Source organism: Epinephelus moara, chromosome 21 (assembly GCF_006386435.1).
Source record: "Epinephelus moara isolate mb chromosome 21, YSFRI_EMoa_1.0, whole genome shotgun sequence".
NCBI lineage: Eukaryota > Metazoa > Chordata > Actinopteri > Perciformes > Serranidae > Epinephelus > Epinephelus moara.
Window position 1 is genome coordinate 27,745,652 of NC_065526.1, and position 14,338 is coordinate 27,759,989.

Consider the following 14,338-nt stretch of genomic DNA (forward strand, 5'->3'; position numbering starts at 1 on the left):
TTTTGTTGAGGGAACCAGGTTGACGCTGACTTTAGGATTGACCTACAAAAAAAAATCATCCCTGTACCACTCTATTTGGCATATGGAGTCATTATATGCTACATGGGTCATTTTGACTGATTTTGTGCCTGAGGTTTTAATTTGTAAAGGAGACATCAGACTGTTGTAAGAGAGAGGACAGGAGCCATATTTATTTACTATTTTTCCATACTTTATGGGCATTTTGGGCATACAAGTGTGCATAAAATCTTAGGAATACACTGCTAATTTATCTCTGGAGGTTGCAAGTTATCAAAATTTAAGAGACTGTCAAGAGGCCTTGCTGTTAAAGACACCTCCACAAGATGGTGTCAGTGCCCAAAAATAGATCAAGTCTTCTACCCTGCTCAATGAATGTAAATCCATCACTGACATTTATGTCACTAGAATAAATAGAATGAATGCAAAGCATACTTGAAAACGCACATTTTACTGTCCTGTCAAAAGAAAATTATTTTTGACTTTGATATTGCTGTTTCTGTCACTTTTCTCTACTTTTTTTGTAATTGATTACCTTTTCGTGGTTTTAATAACTCTGATGGATAATATACAACACTAGATATGAATAAAAATACACCATTTGTGAATGAATATGTTTCTTCTTTACGTCCCAGAACCCCATGATCCCAGCCAAGTGGAGACAGTGTAGAAAGACTGCGTCCATCATCTCCATCTGAGGTTTTTAGCTCCAACACTGTGACCTGGCTGCCTACTAGAATGCCTTCATCTCATCTTGACACTGAAATGGCCTTCTTGTCCGACAAGAGCATTGTGTACACCCTCACCCTCGGCGCTGCGTTGACTACTAAGAGTGCTGTTCCACTGCCAAAGGGAGGTGCCCCTTTAAGTTGTGGGGCAACTTCCACTTCGAATCCCTCCCCAGCCTTCCCAAACTGACTTCCCACTACCCCATCTGTCCTCCATCCCCAAACCCATCCTCTTATAGGGTTTCTACTAGTTAGTCTTCTTGTAGTGGCTTGACCTTTCTATTCTATCCTCCCTATGCTTTTCTCATTGGCAGACATTATGCAATTCTGTCGTGCATACTAGAACTTCTGAAATGTCCATAGCGAATACAGTCGAGACATTTTTTGCATACTGAACGAATCTGTTTGTTTACGGGCGAGCTCTTAAGGATATGAATGTAAGCGTTTATGTTTAACCTGACGTAGACATAGAAGGGTTATTGTCATAAACCTGTTCTGTTGCATTTAAACTACACCAAAATAAACTGCGCATCATGACGTGGTGAGGCGACAGCTGTTTTAGAACTGGACATCACTGTCTCTGGCTCAAGAACTGTTTTGATTTTCAGACGAGATCAATCAGCCTTTCTTTTTTAAAGTTGATGACATTGTGCCCTGTCTCATTGCTTTTGTACACACTGCAATCATAACACATAGAGCTCTTCAGTGAAGAGTGACTCTACACCACATGACCTGATAGACCAGTGACCGATTATACGTTACATTGGTTCTACGCTGGAGAGGGAGTGTTGCCTTCTTTAACCAGATGTATGTTAGTCCTCTGATCAATCTGATGTATAGCTCCCATTTCCAGGTAATTTCAGGAAGCAATAAAGGCACGGATTGAGTTGGCAAATTTGATAAACCATAAAGACGGAAATAGGGATATAGAACAAAAAAAAGAGATAGCTAGAGCAATATTGTTGTACAAACAGCTCAGTGGTGTAGTGGAGCTACCTGTAGGAACCATTGTCAGGAGTTTTAATGTGAACGTGTCATTGAAATCATATTACAGGGATATGGAATCGTGTCAGGGTATATGGGCGCTAAAAGGGGGAGGGGGGGGGGGGGGTGCGTGCTTTACTTCATGATATATATCTATGTTCATACATCTGTATCGCAAAGAGACGACATTTCACGGAATATTTATTTTTTTTATCATCGAATTGTTAATCAGTTTGCATAATGTACAAAATAAAGTATATTTTAAATATTTTAAGAGATATTTTGTATTTACCCATGAAATTTTATTTCTCCACACTTAAATCAAGCTGAAAGTATCATACGTCTGTATAGTATCATATTAAGAGTATACATAATTTTTCTAGTGCTTTAAAATCTAACAGAGCGATTTTAGATGGGATGGCCCTGAGGTGTGCCTTGATCGCACGATTCGGTTTCAGTGAGCGATAGGGTTCATCATTGCCAGTGTTGGTGATGGAAACGTTTTGATTGTGCCATGTTTTCCTATTTGATAGTGCTTTTTCATACGCTAACAGAGTCAATGTTGGACGCTCCTTGTGATATTTGATACATCAATCCATCTCAACTGTATTTCCTGTGTTGGTGGTCAGACATGACCTGTGTCTTATTTTTGTCTTTGTATGTCTTCCAATTCTAACCATGTATTGTTCTGTTGTTGGTTCCTCAAAACATGTTTAGAAATAAAATTGGGAAGTTTTTTTCTTTTCCTTCCTTCTACCCTCCCTTTCTTCTTTCCCTCCTCCTCCTCCTAACTTCCTACTTGCTTTCTTTGTTTCTGTCATTCCAGAGCGTGTTCATTTTGTGTAAAGCGTTCTGCCGTCCCTAACACATATTGCACTAAAGGATACAATGCAGCATGCTATTTTTGGCTAAAAACCATGAATTTGCAAAAAAAAAGGAAGAAAAAAAAGAAGAAGTATGAAAAGTTTTTTTTAAAATACAGGGGTTTTTAATATATTAAAAGTCATAACTCAAAATCTAAATAATGATAAAAAAAAATGATAAAAACAAGATTGCAGTTACGTGGTTTTTCTCACAGTAGCAGTGCTGCATTGGTGTAACGGATCAACAGATTTGTAGTTAACCATCACTGTTTAATCACTCACCAAGTATCACTTAATTGTTATGTAGCATTTTACAGTTGTAGCATTTTATCAACTCAGAACTTTGTCTTAGTATTTCAAACATTTCTTGTAAATTTGGAATAATCATGTCGCCTTATTATGTGTGCATTACATTATACTCCAGGCAATGCCAAATATTAACCTACTAAGCACTGTTTCATACCTTAGGTTTTTACAAACAACTTACTGTTCTGCTATCCCTCAGGCTGGAGAGGTACAGTAGCATTGTGGATAGTTTCTGCTCTTCATGCCGTTTATCTGTAGAAACATTGAATCAAAACTGTGAACTTCAAATAATACAAAAAGCATAATTTTAAAAAGTATAGGATGAGATTCACTGTTTTAAGACAAGCCCATAGTCAGCATCACAGGGAGGACAAGCAGGCACGCCCATAATTACTGACACATCTCATTTTCAATTCATTTTGAAGACTGAAAGGCTTTGCCTCGGTCTTGTGTGTAAACTGCCCCTGACAACATTTAAAAAGCTATTTCAGTACATACGCCCCCTCCCCCTCCAATAATTGGCATGTCAGGTACACTTGAACATAGTGTCATTTGACTTTTTGTACTGCAGGTTACGTGCAACATGAAGTAATTATGCACACTTGTAATATTTTCTATTTTCATATGAGATTTAAGTGCTTTTTGTACTCACTGACATCTTTTTTTCTTCCTTGCATGAAATGCAAGAGAGAGGAGGAAAAAAAATGTTTTTCATAAAGTATATTTGCATTTGGTACTCCGATAGTTAAACCAGTGGGCAAACATTATGTTTCATTTAATTTACAAAACTATGCCAAGTATTTAAAAGCTATTTTTAGAGTAAATCAAAAGAGAAGTCATTCATTTTTTTCCTTTGAGACATGCCTTTATCTTTGTATCTATAAATATGAGCATAATCCATAGTCATGATTGTGCTACTGTTGTATGATACTGCAGTCTGATTCATAAATAAACTCTTTGCATGAAAGCTGTGTTTGTGATCAATTGTCTAGGAGTCACCTAATGGAATTGTTTCAAGCACTGTAAGAGGTTTACATATCCACAGGGAAAATACTACATTTGTTGTGTTGTTGTTTTTTTGTAGAATACTTAAGACATGTGCAACTTCCTCTCTTTATCATTGTATAGGAAGGACAAGAGGAAGCAAGGCAAACATAAACAGCAAGTTCAGTAAGAATGCTGTCATAATTGGTCTCATATTCCTCAAAGCATAAATATTTCAATTTCAAATGAAATCCCTATTAGAGTTGCCTTATACTCTTAAAGTCATATTAAGGCAATATAAAAAGGGGCGTGTGTGCACAGCTATGTGTGTGTTTTCACACATGTACACTTATGTACTGGCAATTTCAGCCCAATTACCCTGCCAGACTGTCACACTGAGCACCACTTGCTCGATCAAAGCGTTGGCAAAGACAATACTTGAGCTGAACCTTGTAAAAACCTCCCAGCATGCTCTCTGAGGCTTGGATGGCATCCATCCTCCGACGCTGTTCAAATTCCTCTGTGTGCCATCTTTTTCTAAAAGGAGAGTGAGAAGTCTGATTAGTACTTCCTCTGATGTGATACTTTATTGATCCCTATATAGGTGAGCTTTCTTTTCATTGACATCCTAATGCTTTGCTCTAATGCAGTTGGCAGGTGCTTAAGACAGCAGGGTGCTAAGGAAGAGGAGGGGTTATATTCAGGGATAAGATTAAAGGTTGTCACATAATGTACATGCAGCATCTGTCAGGGCTAGTGAATATATTTAGGAAGCAGTATTTGATAAAATTAGAAGTACATAATGATGAAAAGGCAGTTACTAAATATATATTCACTGAAAAGAGACAACCAACATTTATATGATTGATTTTAGTTTAGATTTATGCACCCCAAATTAGGCATTGTTTTAGTCAAACAACCATCTCTGGATTGAAAATGATTAGCAATATCACATGATGATACAGCCTATGAATAAACATTATGTACATTAGCTACATTATTAGGGTTCATTTGGTGTTGGGGATGATAACAGTGCTATAAGGACATCTGCTGTAACAACACAAATGTTTATTGATTCTATATAAATTTTACAGCTATACAAAGAATATCATATTTTTGGACACATATTAATTTATTAATATGAAGACACATCTGGGCCACAATAAAGTTAATTAAACATTGCATTGATCACATTACAACTGGATCCTCTAACCACGTAGTAGTTAATTAATTTTGCTTTAAAAAGTACAGTAGCTACAGCACTTTTTCTACAGTATATATATATATATATATGTGTGTGTGTGTGTGTGTGTGTGTGTGTGTGTATGTGTTTGTGTATTAAACATTATCTCTAAAGTACACTTCAATTAACAGATTTAACAGCACCTGTTAGCCTGAATCACTGCATCAGCCCCAAGCAATTGCCCAAAGTGACAGCTAATATTAGCTAGCAGTAAGTTCACTACATTATTTTAGCTAAATAAGTTAGCATAACTGCAATAATTTTGCGCTGCCAGTCTACCAGCTTGTCTTAGCGGATAAAGAACTACAGAAAATCAGTTAATAGGCTTTCATTTAGCATAGTTAGACATTTTTTAAACTTAAAAGGGTGAGTTAATCCGCATATTAGCTAGCTTGTTAACTGCTAACGTTACAGCTAAAGTTAGTGCTAGCTAGTTAGGCTGCATTAGCTGACGATTTCTCGACAGTTTCACTGCATTTTTCCACAGGATGTTTGGTTTTGTTCTTACCTTTGCTGTGAACCATAATTCAGTTTTTCTTCAAACTTGGAGCTTCCATTTTGCCACAGAGAGCAGGCTAAGGCAGTAGCCACTAGCCAGTCTTCTCAGTTTTTGTAACTCAACATCAACATCCAACTTGGCCGCCTGTGACCATTGCTAGCCATCTTCCTCAGGTAAAACTCAAGAACAACAGGATACAGGTGATTTATTTTAAATTTTAAAAGACACTAAGTGGCCAATAGGACACAACTTTTCACTTCAAAATGTCTACTATTACTTTAGTGTTGCTGCTACAAAATAATATGCTGCTAGTACAGTTGTTCTACATTGGTGTTTAAGGTAATTTCAAAGTTAAATATTGACCATTTTGATATTTTAAGTTTGCCAATGAATGTAAAGGTGAGTTATTGTGGTTATAATATAGTTTCATTACATTTGAGATGATATAATTATCTGTGCTTTCTAATTATCTAGTAATACATCACCCCTTTTCTTCACAATGGATTGATGTTGTCCTCAGACAGTTCCACTGCCACTGGACCTCACTGCCATTAATCTTCAGCTGTCCATCCAGCACAGCTGCCTCAAATCTCCAAGCCATAGCCTACCACTGTAAGTAAACCACATATCTGTCATTACTGTACACTTGTCATGCACACTCGCCTCTGTTGCTCGGGGAATAAGTAACTCCATTGATGGCACAGTGACAGTTGTTCCCCTTGCACACAGACTGCATTCTCGACTGTAACACACCCCATTTCTGGGGGAGAAAATCAAATTGAAAGGTGATTACTTTTTACATGTAGATTTGTTTGTAGTAAACACCTGTAGTAGAAATAAGAGATGCAGGGGACTGCATATACTGCTATGTACTTCTTTTAGTATGTCCACAAGATGGAGCTAAACTATAATAATGTAATATTGAAAATCCTGAACCAACCCTGCTTCCTCTCCACTAGAGGATGTGAAGGCAGAGAATACCTTTACCTTCTTGATCTAGTCCATTTTTACATATACATAGCATACGTCATGCCACTTTGACACATGTAGTGTATGCACCTATGTGAAAATCATTGTCTGCGCTTTAAATTTACTCCATTAACAGCCATTGTTTACACTGGCTATATAATGCCCTTAGGGTTGTACCATTCCAAAGTAATTGATAAAATAACCTTTAAATTCCAACATGCTGCCAATTTTCTCTAAAATGAAATGAAAGTATTATGTCAACAAGGATTTTGTTGACTTTATTGCCTATCTTGGGTTTATTGTCTTTGTCTTTTTAAGACTCATTGCGAAATACAAAGTTAAAAAAAAGCTGTTTGCTGCCTTCACTCGCATTTCCATTTTTGGAGGTGAACAATAGTTGCTTAACATTTCATAAATATTTACATCAGCACAGACGAGATCCTCCTTAGTGCATCTCACAGCTGCACTGCAAGGATCATGATTATAACACATTGAAAAACGTGCAACAGTTGGATATATTATTGGTTGTTTGGCTAAAATGAATACAAATGTAAACTCGACACAAAGATGAAGCATGCACTTCTCAAAGCAAAATAAGACACTTATTCCAGCTCTGTGCTGTAGTACAGGAGCCTCTGCAGAGCCTGGATCACACTGTGCTGCTGGATTGTAGTTCTAACAGCTGATTCGATCCCTCTGTGCTGGGAGCCCGACGCTTCCTGGCTATTTATGGCAGATGCCCGTCTATCGGGGCCGCTCTCTTCAGCCCATACATGGTTGCTGTGAGATGAGGTTACCACACTGGTTTTGGCCTGCACTCCCCAAACCCCTTGGAAGCAGTGTTGTGTCACCTCTCACTGTCAGTCTAAACTATCAGACCAGGGTCCCAAACCTGGTTTACAAGAATGGATATTTTAACAACCACAGTTTTGACTTTTGGAATAATCTGAAGAACCACATATCGTTGGAGTATCAGTTTGCTCTAGCACCCCTGTTGTATATTTTTTCTCTGCTTCATCCCTGTTTCTTTCCTTCACCCCTCTCCTGCATACCCCGCTCCCTTTCCTTCTCTCTCCCTCTCCCTTCTACTCTTTCTTCTTTGCTTGGCTGTTCCTGGACTGATTTATTTGGCCCCGTGCAGCAGAGCTAGTGGGAAAGCACCAGGCTATATTTGTCGGCTGCTGAGGTCGGACCTGCTTCATGGTGGATGACTCTGGATCTGCTGTTCGGGTTTACCTGCTCACACCTGTGCCTCCCGCCTCCTCGGCATCTGCTTTGCTCTGAATAAGGAATTAGTGAGACCCTTTGTTTGGCAGTGTCATAGCCCTGCATTATACTGCCAGGATAAATGGACTTCACCTGTGGAGAATTTCTCTCAGCTAAAGCAGTGTAAGTATTGCGTTCTCTTTCCTAGTTTAATCACATGCACACTATGATATTTTTGGATTTTTGGATCTGACAACCATTATTCAGCTTTGTGCTGAGTTGAAAATTGTTGATTCTCAGGTATATGCTAAATTGATATAAAGCATTTGGCCATTTTGTTAGGCTGTTTAATTTACTTACTCCCCATCACTTAAATGTTAAAAATTGTAATGACGTGTTATCTGACATTGGAGAGGGTAATGAAACTATCCTTAAGAGAATAATGGCAAAAGATTTAATTGCACAGAAGCTGCCTCACACTTGGAAAAATCTGGTAAATTTGCTCTCTATCAGTTTCATTCTGTTGTAAAAGTAAAAAGAGCAGGTGAATTTTGGAAGCCAGCAGACATAGTTTAAACCCAGTGCCAAGTATATTGAAACAATAATTTTGGTTCACTGTCAAGAGACAAAATCAGAATCACTTTATTTGGAAAGTGCATCACGCCTCAAGGAATCACATTGTTGCCGAATCCTGAACAAACACTCAGAGCAGAATAACAGGGGACAGCAGCACTTACTATTTTCTACTATGTCAGTCAGAGTACCTGGCTAAAATTGGCAGCCAATTTAATAATTGTACCTAATAAGGTGTCTTTGATATTTGGAAACTCTGTCATCAACTATTATTTTTGCCAAACTGCTCAGTAGCAGAGGCAAAGTTAGGTGCCTAAACTCAGCAGTGCATGACTGCTGTCCGGTTTAAACTTTCTCCCCTGAGGACTGAATGTAGTGTCCCAACCAAGCCTCCCTCTTGTTGTTATGTGCTGTCTCAAGTAACCACATGGGTATTAGCATTCCTCCTCAAGATTATGGCTGTATGGTGGTATGTGTGTGCAGCTGATCTATCAGCTACATGTTGTGCTGGCATGTTGTTCCAACACTGGTCAGGCGTCATTTCTCCACAGTTTTGTTTTTATAGTGTGTGTGTGTGTGTGTGTGTGTGTGTGTGTGTGCGTGCGTGAGAGAGATTCTGTTCCGCAGTTGCTTGGTGCTCTGCACCTGCTGCACCCGTCAACATGAACAGACAGGTTTACTTGCTGGCCCATGCTTGACCCTCTGCCACTGGATTCTGTTCATCTACATATAAGAGTACTGATTTGCACACTTCTCCAAGTGCTGTAGACAGGTTTGTGTCGTCACCGTAGACCTTGTACACATTCATTGATTATCAACCGGCCGAAATACATGCACTTATTTGTTGAAGGTCTACTCCAGTGATACTCAACTTATAACCAAGTCTGGCCTTTTCTAGGACAAAGAAATTGATTCACACTTGTAATTTCTTCTTATTATTTTTTAATTAATAGTTAATTTATTTATTTATTTATTTATTGCACTTTGAATGTAAGTAAGGTGTGAGAGTGCATTGGGAAAGTATGAAAACAGAGCTTGTTCATAAAAAAGAGCTAGGGGACGACCCCCTAGACCCCCTGACAGAGGCTCAGGCTCTTTATTAATATATTTAATGTCAATGTTTGTTAATTTAAACAGTTGCTTTGCTATGTGTGAATTTGGACCTTATTCTCCCACGTTTTTGTGTCTAATTGACACAAAATAGGCTGTAATGTAACATTTATATGCAATCGCGGGCTGTCAATGTATGCCCACTAAAAGTGCTTGTTTGGCCACTGACAGGCTCAGATTTTATTTAAGTGACTGACAAAGGATTGCTACAGATATAGACCTTTGTTAAAGAGTAACTTCTTTTTGTTTAACCAGAAACGGCCTCAAACTTGCTATTGTCAAACCCACCAGACTCCATTTAAATCAGAAGTAATCCTTTTATCATCGTTAAACACACTTCATTCAGAGTCTACAGAAACAAACTATAACTAACCAAAACTACCTTGTCTTGTCTTTCCATTATTCAAACAGTCACAAACTCTGGTTTGGTTAAACTAAACCCTTAATTTACCCAATTAGATGTGAAAATATGCTGGCTCTATACACACTCAAATTACTGTTTATTTAAATGGAGTGGTGGTGGTTATGATGGTAAATGGAGTGGTGATGGTGGGTTTGGTAATGGACTGTTTGTGGTGAAACAAAAAGGATGTTACTTTTAAACAAAAAGGTCTATCTCTCTTGAATGTCCCTTTCCATAATGTTGTCAGACACTAATAACGATCTGAGCCTGTCAGTGGCAAAAACAAGGACTTTTAGTGGATGTAAATTGAGGGTGCCAAAATGCCTTGACTGATTACATTGACTGTTCTGCTGCTGGTGGCCACAGCTGTCCTGCTCAATACTGACCAATATTAGATATTGTTGGGGGAGAAAAAAAAAACTGTTCCTGTAGTTTTGCAAGAGTGGACCCGGGCAAAGCAAGTTAAGTATCCCTGGTGTTTAATGTTTGTTAAAAGAACAGCAAAGTGTTGATGTAGCAATAATTGAAACAGCTTTAACTTGTTCAGCATCTTCTTTTACATCCTTTCATCACTCTCCTGCTCCTATTTAAAGTAGAGACTGATATGACAAATGTGCCTCCAGCACAGACAGACCTTCCCTCGAATTTGTATTCAACAGGTGTGTGACCTGTTGAATGTGCTCTCATGCACCAGTTAACTTGTAGCTTGTACTCAGCACCCTGCTGTCTGCTGATGTTGTCAGCGCTTAGAATGTCAGTGGGCAGAGAGCTGTCCACAGTCTCCTGCTGGCCTGCTAACATGCTGGCCTCTTTCTGAATGTATGACTTCAATTAGTGATGATGCCCAGTATCCTGTATGTCAGGATGTTTATTGTTACTTAAATGCCACATATAACTAATGATATGTATATTTCTGGTATGTTTTTGCATCATTCTGTGTGTACTTTTAATTACATATGGGAACAAGCATGCTGGATAAGATAGTGTGAATAGCATATGAGCACACAGGTAGAATGTAACAAGAAATAATAAACAATAAGCCTAATATAGTACTTAATATGGTATATAAACAATTGTTGGCACTATTAAATGCGTGGTTATGTTATTTCATGCATATTTAGAAGACAGTAGTGCAAGGGAATATAGTTTAAAAGTATAGGTTACTGTTATGAAGTTGTAGCTGTTGTTGCAGTTACATGAAGTTGTTATGTATAGGTGCCACTAGATGCAAATTGTATTTATACTGGTATTATGAAATTGAGAATATTTAACAGAAGTATGAATATAACTATATATGTAGCAGGAAGTAAATATTGAAAAGACATATTTTGGTTGTTTAAAATATCTTTTGAATCAGTTGTTCATATATGATGGTCTACTTTAGGGTTACTGGATAATAAACAAGGGTGGATTTCATAACATTGATTAACTCTGACCTTTAAATATTAGTTTTGGCTAGCTTACAGTATTTCACAATGCAGTAATAGTTGTGTATCTGAATGTCTCAGAGCATTTGTACTTGTATTTATCAGTTTGTATTACCTCATCTTGTTATATAACGTGAAGATGTTCCTGGACGATGTTCCTTTAAGAAAAGCCAAAAACCAAATCATCAAGTAGCCATTTCTGGCATGAAATCCTCCTCTTTCCTCCTCCTTCACTGTCTTTCACTGTCTCTTTTCCCTCCCTCTCTCCTGCCCTGTGTTAGAGTTGCAGAACTTCTTAAGTGTCTCTCCTCAGCACCAGGCTCTGTGCTCATCGATATGCATATAAGAGCAGAGCAGGCAGATTTCTGTGCCGAGTGTCAGGCAGAGTTGATGCAAGGCAGCAGAGAGGAACGTGGATCTGGATCTAAAGAGTGAACTGCCAGAGTAAATGTTTAAGAAGGGAGGAAGGTTGCTGCTCTGCTGCAGGCTCTCACTTGACCTGTGTAGTTGTGTGCGTGTCTGTGTGAGTGTGTGAGTGTGTGTGTGTGGGTGTGGGTGTGGGTGTGGGTGTGTGTGTGGGTGTGGGTGTGGGTGTGTGTGTGAGAGTTTGGATCATGCAGTTCTTCTGCATGTGTGTGCTTGTGTCTGAGTCTCAGTGTATTTTCGTGCTTTGTACAAACTAACCTACACAGTGAGAGTTTCTCCCTTTAAAGGCAGTTTGCTCGCTTCGAGCACAGAGCCCGAAGTGCACAGAAGTTGCTAAACTGAAAATCATCTTCCTGATTTAAAAAAACACTTTACTTGCGACAGTTGCCTGAGAGAAGTCCTTCGGGATTATAAAAAAAGAACAAACCAGGCGTGGGTGGTTAGTATGAACAGCTATTTACCTGTATGACTGAGCATACAAAGAAAGGCAACAGGCATGATATACCTGATTTGGAATACAAACGTGCTACCTTAAGAAGAAATACAGTTTTAAAAGCACACATTCAACACATGAATAAGTGAGTACCAGTATTCATCTGAGGGTGACATAAGGTAGATGAGTGGTGTTAAAAAGCATTTGCTTTTCTTTTTTGGAAGGAAAAAATACCACTATCTCCAGCTTTAGTAGCAAAAATTGACAGGTAAATAGATAGTGTGGGATAGAGGTTAGAAATGCATCTTTGATTCCCTATACATCCAGTCATGCAATACCCTCCAGTCATGTATCCATCCTAAATGTCTTTGAGCGAGACATTCACTCACTAACTCATTGATTTGATTCAGTTACTGTGGGTGGAATAAAGCTTTAAATTTCCAAAATGGTAGGGCCAGGTCTGTAGTGATACAATATGACTATATGTTTAATGTTACATTTTCTCTGCTGAAATAACGTTGAGAAACAGCGCATGCAAAAACTACAGGAAAGCGACACGGCCAATGTGGATCTGTCTGACTGTCATTAACTTGTGTCAATGGTGAAAAATACTCACAACGCCCAAACAGTAACCAGAGAATCTTCAACCCAAATACTCTTCCCACATAGAAAATATTATGTAAAGGTTTTTCCTTTACCTTTTTACAGTCTCTGGTAAAGTAGTCAAAGACAGATTTACTGTTTGGCAACTGACTAATGTATGTTGCACTGGGGAGGGTTATGGCATCATTCTGCAATAAGGTGGTTACTTGTTTTTGTGACTTAAAACCATGCTATAAGTTTTAACAGCAGTTAGTCATAACGTAGATCACATAAGCCTTGAGCTCAGTAAAGCTCAGGTTGCGTAAAGACAGACTGAAACAAAGGATCATGTGGTTTCCATAGGAAAAAGTCCACCCTGTACTGTATGACCAACGTGCTGCTGAGCTTCTCAGATTTAAGTTTGATTAGCAGAGGGATGCTTTGATGTTGAGTCACAGGCCTCGTGGTGTTTACATGATGTCCTGGGTGTTGAGTTTTATTGACTGGTTTGTACATTCAGTATTGCTAGATGAAATTGTTGAGCAGAGTATTACATTTTTATTTGTCTAAACTTAGAGCAAGTGGTGTCATTGATGCAGGGTTGTTTGTAGCTGGTAATATGTCAAGATCAGAAAACAATTCCTCATATGACAGAGAGATAATCCCCACAGCTGAGGTGGTGAGTGGGAATTGTGAAAGTGGTAATAAACAGGCTGCAGGCATTTGAGTTGTATGATTTATGGACTTCTAAATTTGAAAAGTAATGTGATAGTATTTTTGATTTAAAGCAGTGCTCCTGAATAATAACACTGGTTTTATTAACATTCTCTTTCCTATGAGGATGGAAAAGTCTGAGTTAGGGCGAGGGTCATCAATATTCTTTACATACAAACGTTTACAGTTAAGCAGCGAGAGTTCATTTGTTTTATGTAAAAATAAAAAAAAGTACATGTTAAGTGAGAGACAAGACTCTTAAAAGGCTTTTTAAAAGATCCAACCCCCAAATTCAAGAACTAATTCATCAACAAACTACTGTTAGTAAAGGAGGTCTGCAAATCCAGATCTTCAACCTGTATGCCGGTCATGATGTCTGACATAAGCACCCGCATTGTCATCAACTGCTTACCCATAGTCCACCTCAGTTTGGTTACTTGGAAGGGGTCTAAATAATGTCATATGCTAGTGTGGTTTACTTCTAAGAAAAGCTGTTTGAATGACGTGTGACTTGTTTCGAAATTGTAAAATGTATGCGACCCGTAAGACAGAGATTGAGTGACGACAGATTTATCATGTTTGTTGCTGGCTGGCGTGGGAGCTGGCAGTGGAAGGAGGGGTAAACAGTGAAATAAAAAGTGAAATGGAGAGCGACAGGTGAAGAAGCAAATACTATGAGAAAAGAAAAGAAATAAACATGCAAGAAAGACAGGAGAGAAAAGGAGATGAGGAATGAGAGGGAGTTGGAGTGGGAGGAGCCGCAGGAGTGAGTGAGATGGATGGTGAGGATGACAAATCTGGGGAATAAAAGGGAGAAGGAGTGGGAAAGAAAACAAGGCAGAGCAGCGAGCAGGCGTGGAGACAGTCCCC

General features: G+C 38.6%; 1 protein-coding gene across 7 annotated transcripts in view; it reads left to right on the forward strand.

The window, feature by feature from the left end:
* Positions 1-7,446: 7,446 nt before the first annotated feature.
* Positions 7,447-14,338, forward strand: part of LOC126382961 (supervillin-like) — a 55,287-nt gene continuing 48,395 nt past the window's right edge. For all 7 annotated transcript variants that reach the window (XM_050033262.1, XM_050033264.1, XM_050033266.1 and 4 more), the window contains exon 1: positions 7,447-7,983. The gene's annotated coding sequence lies outside the window, so the exon portion shown is untranslated. The remainder of the gene's footprint in view (positions 7,984-14,338) is intronic.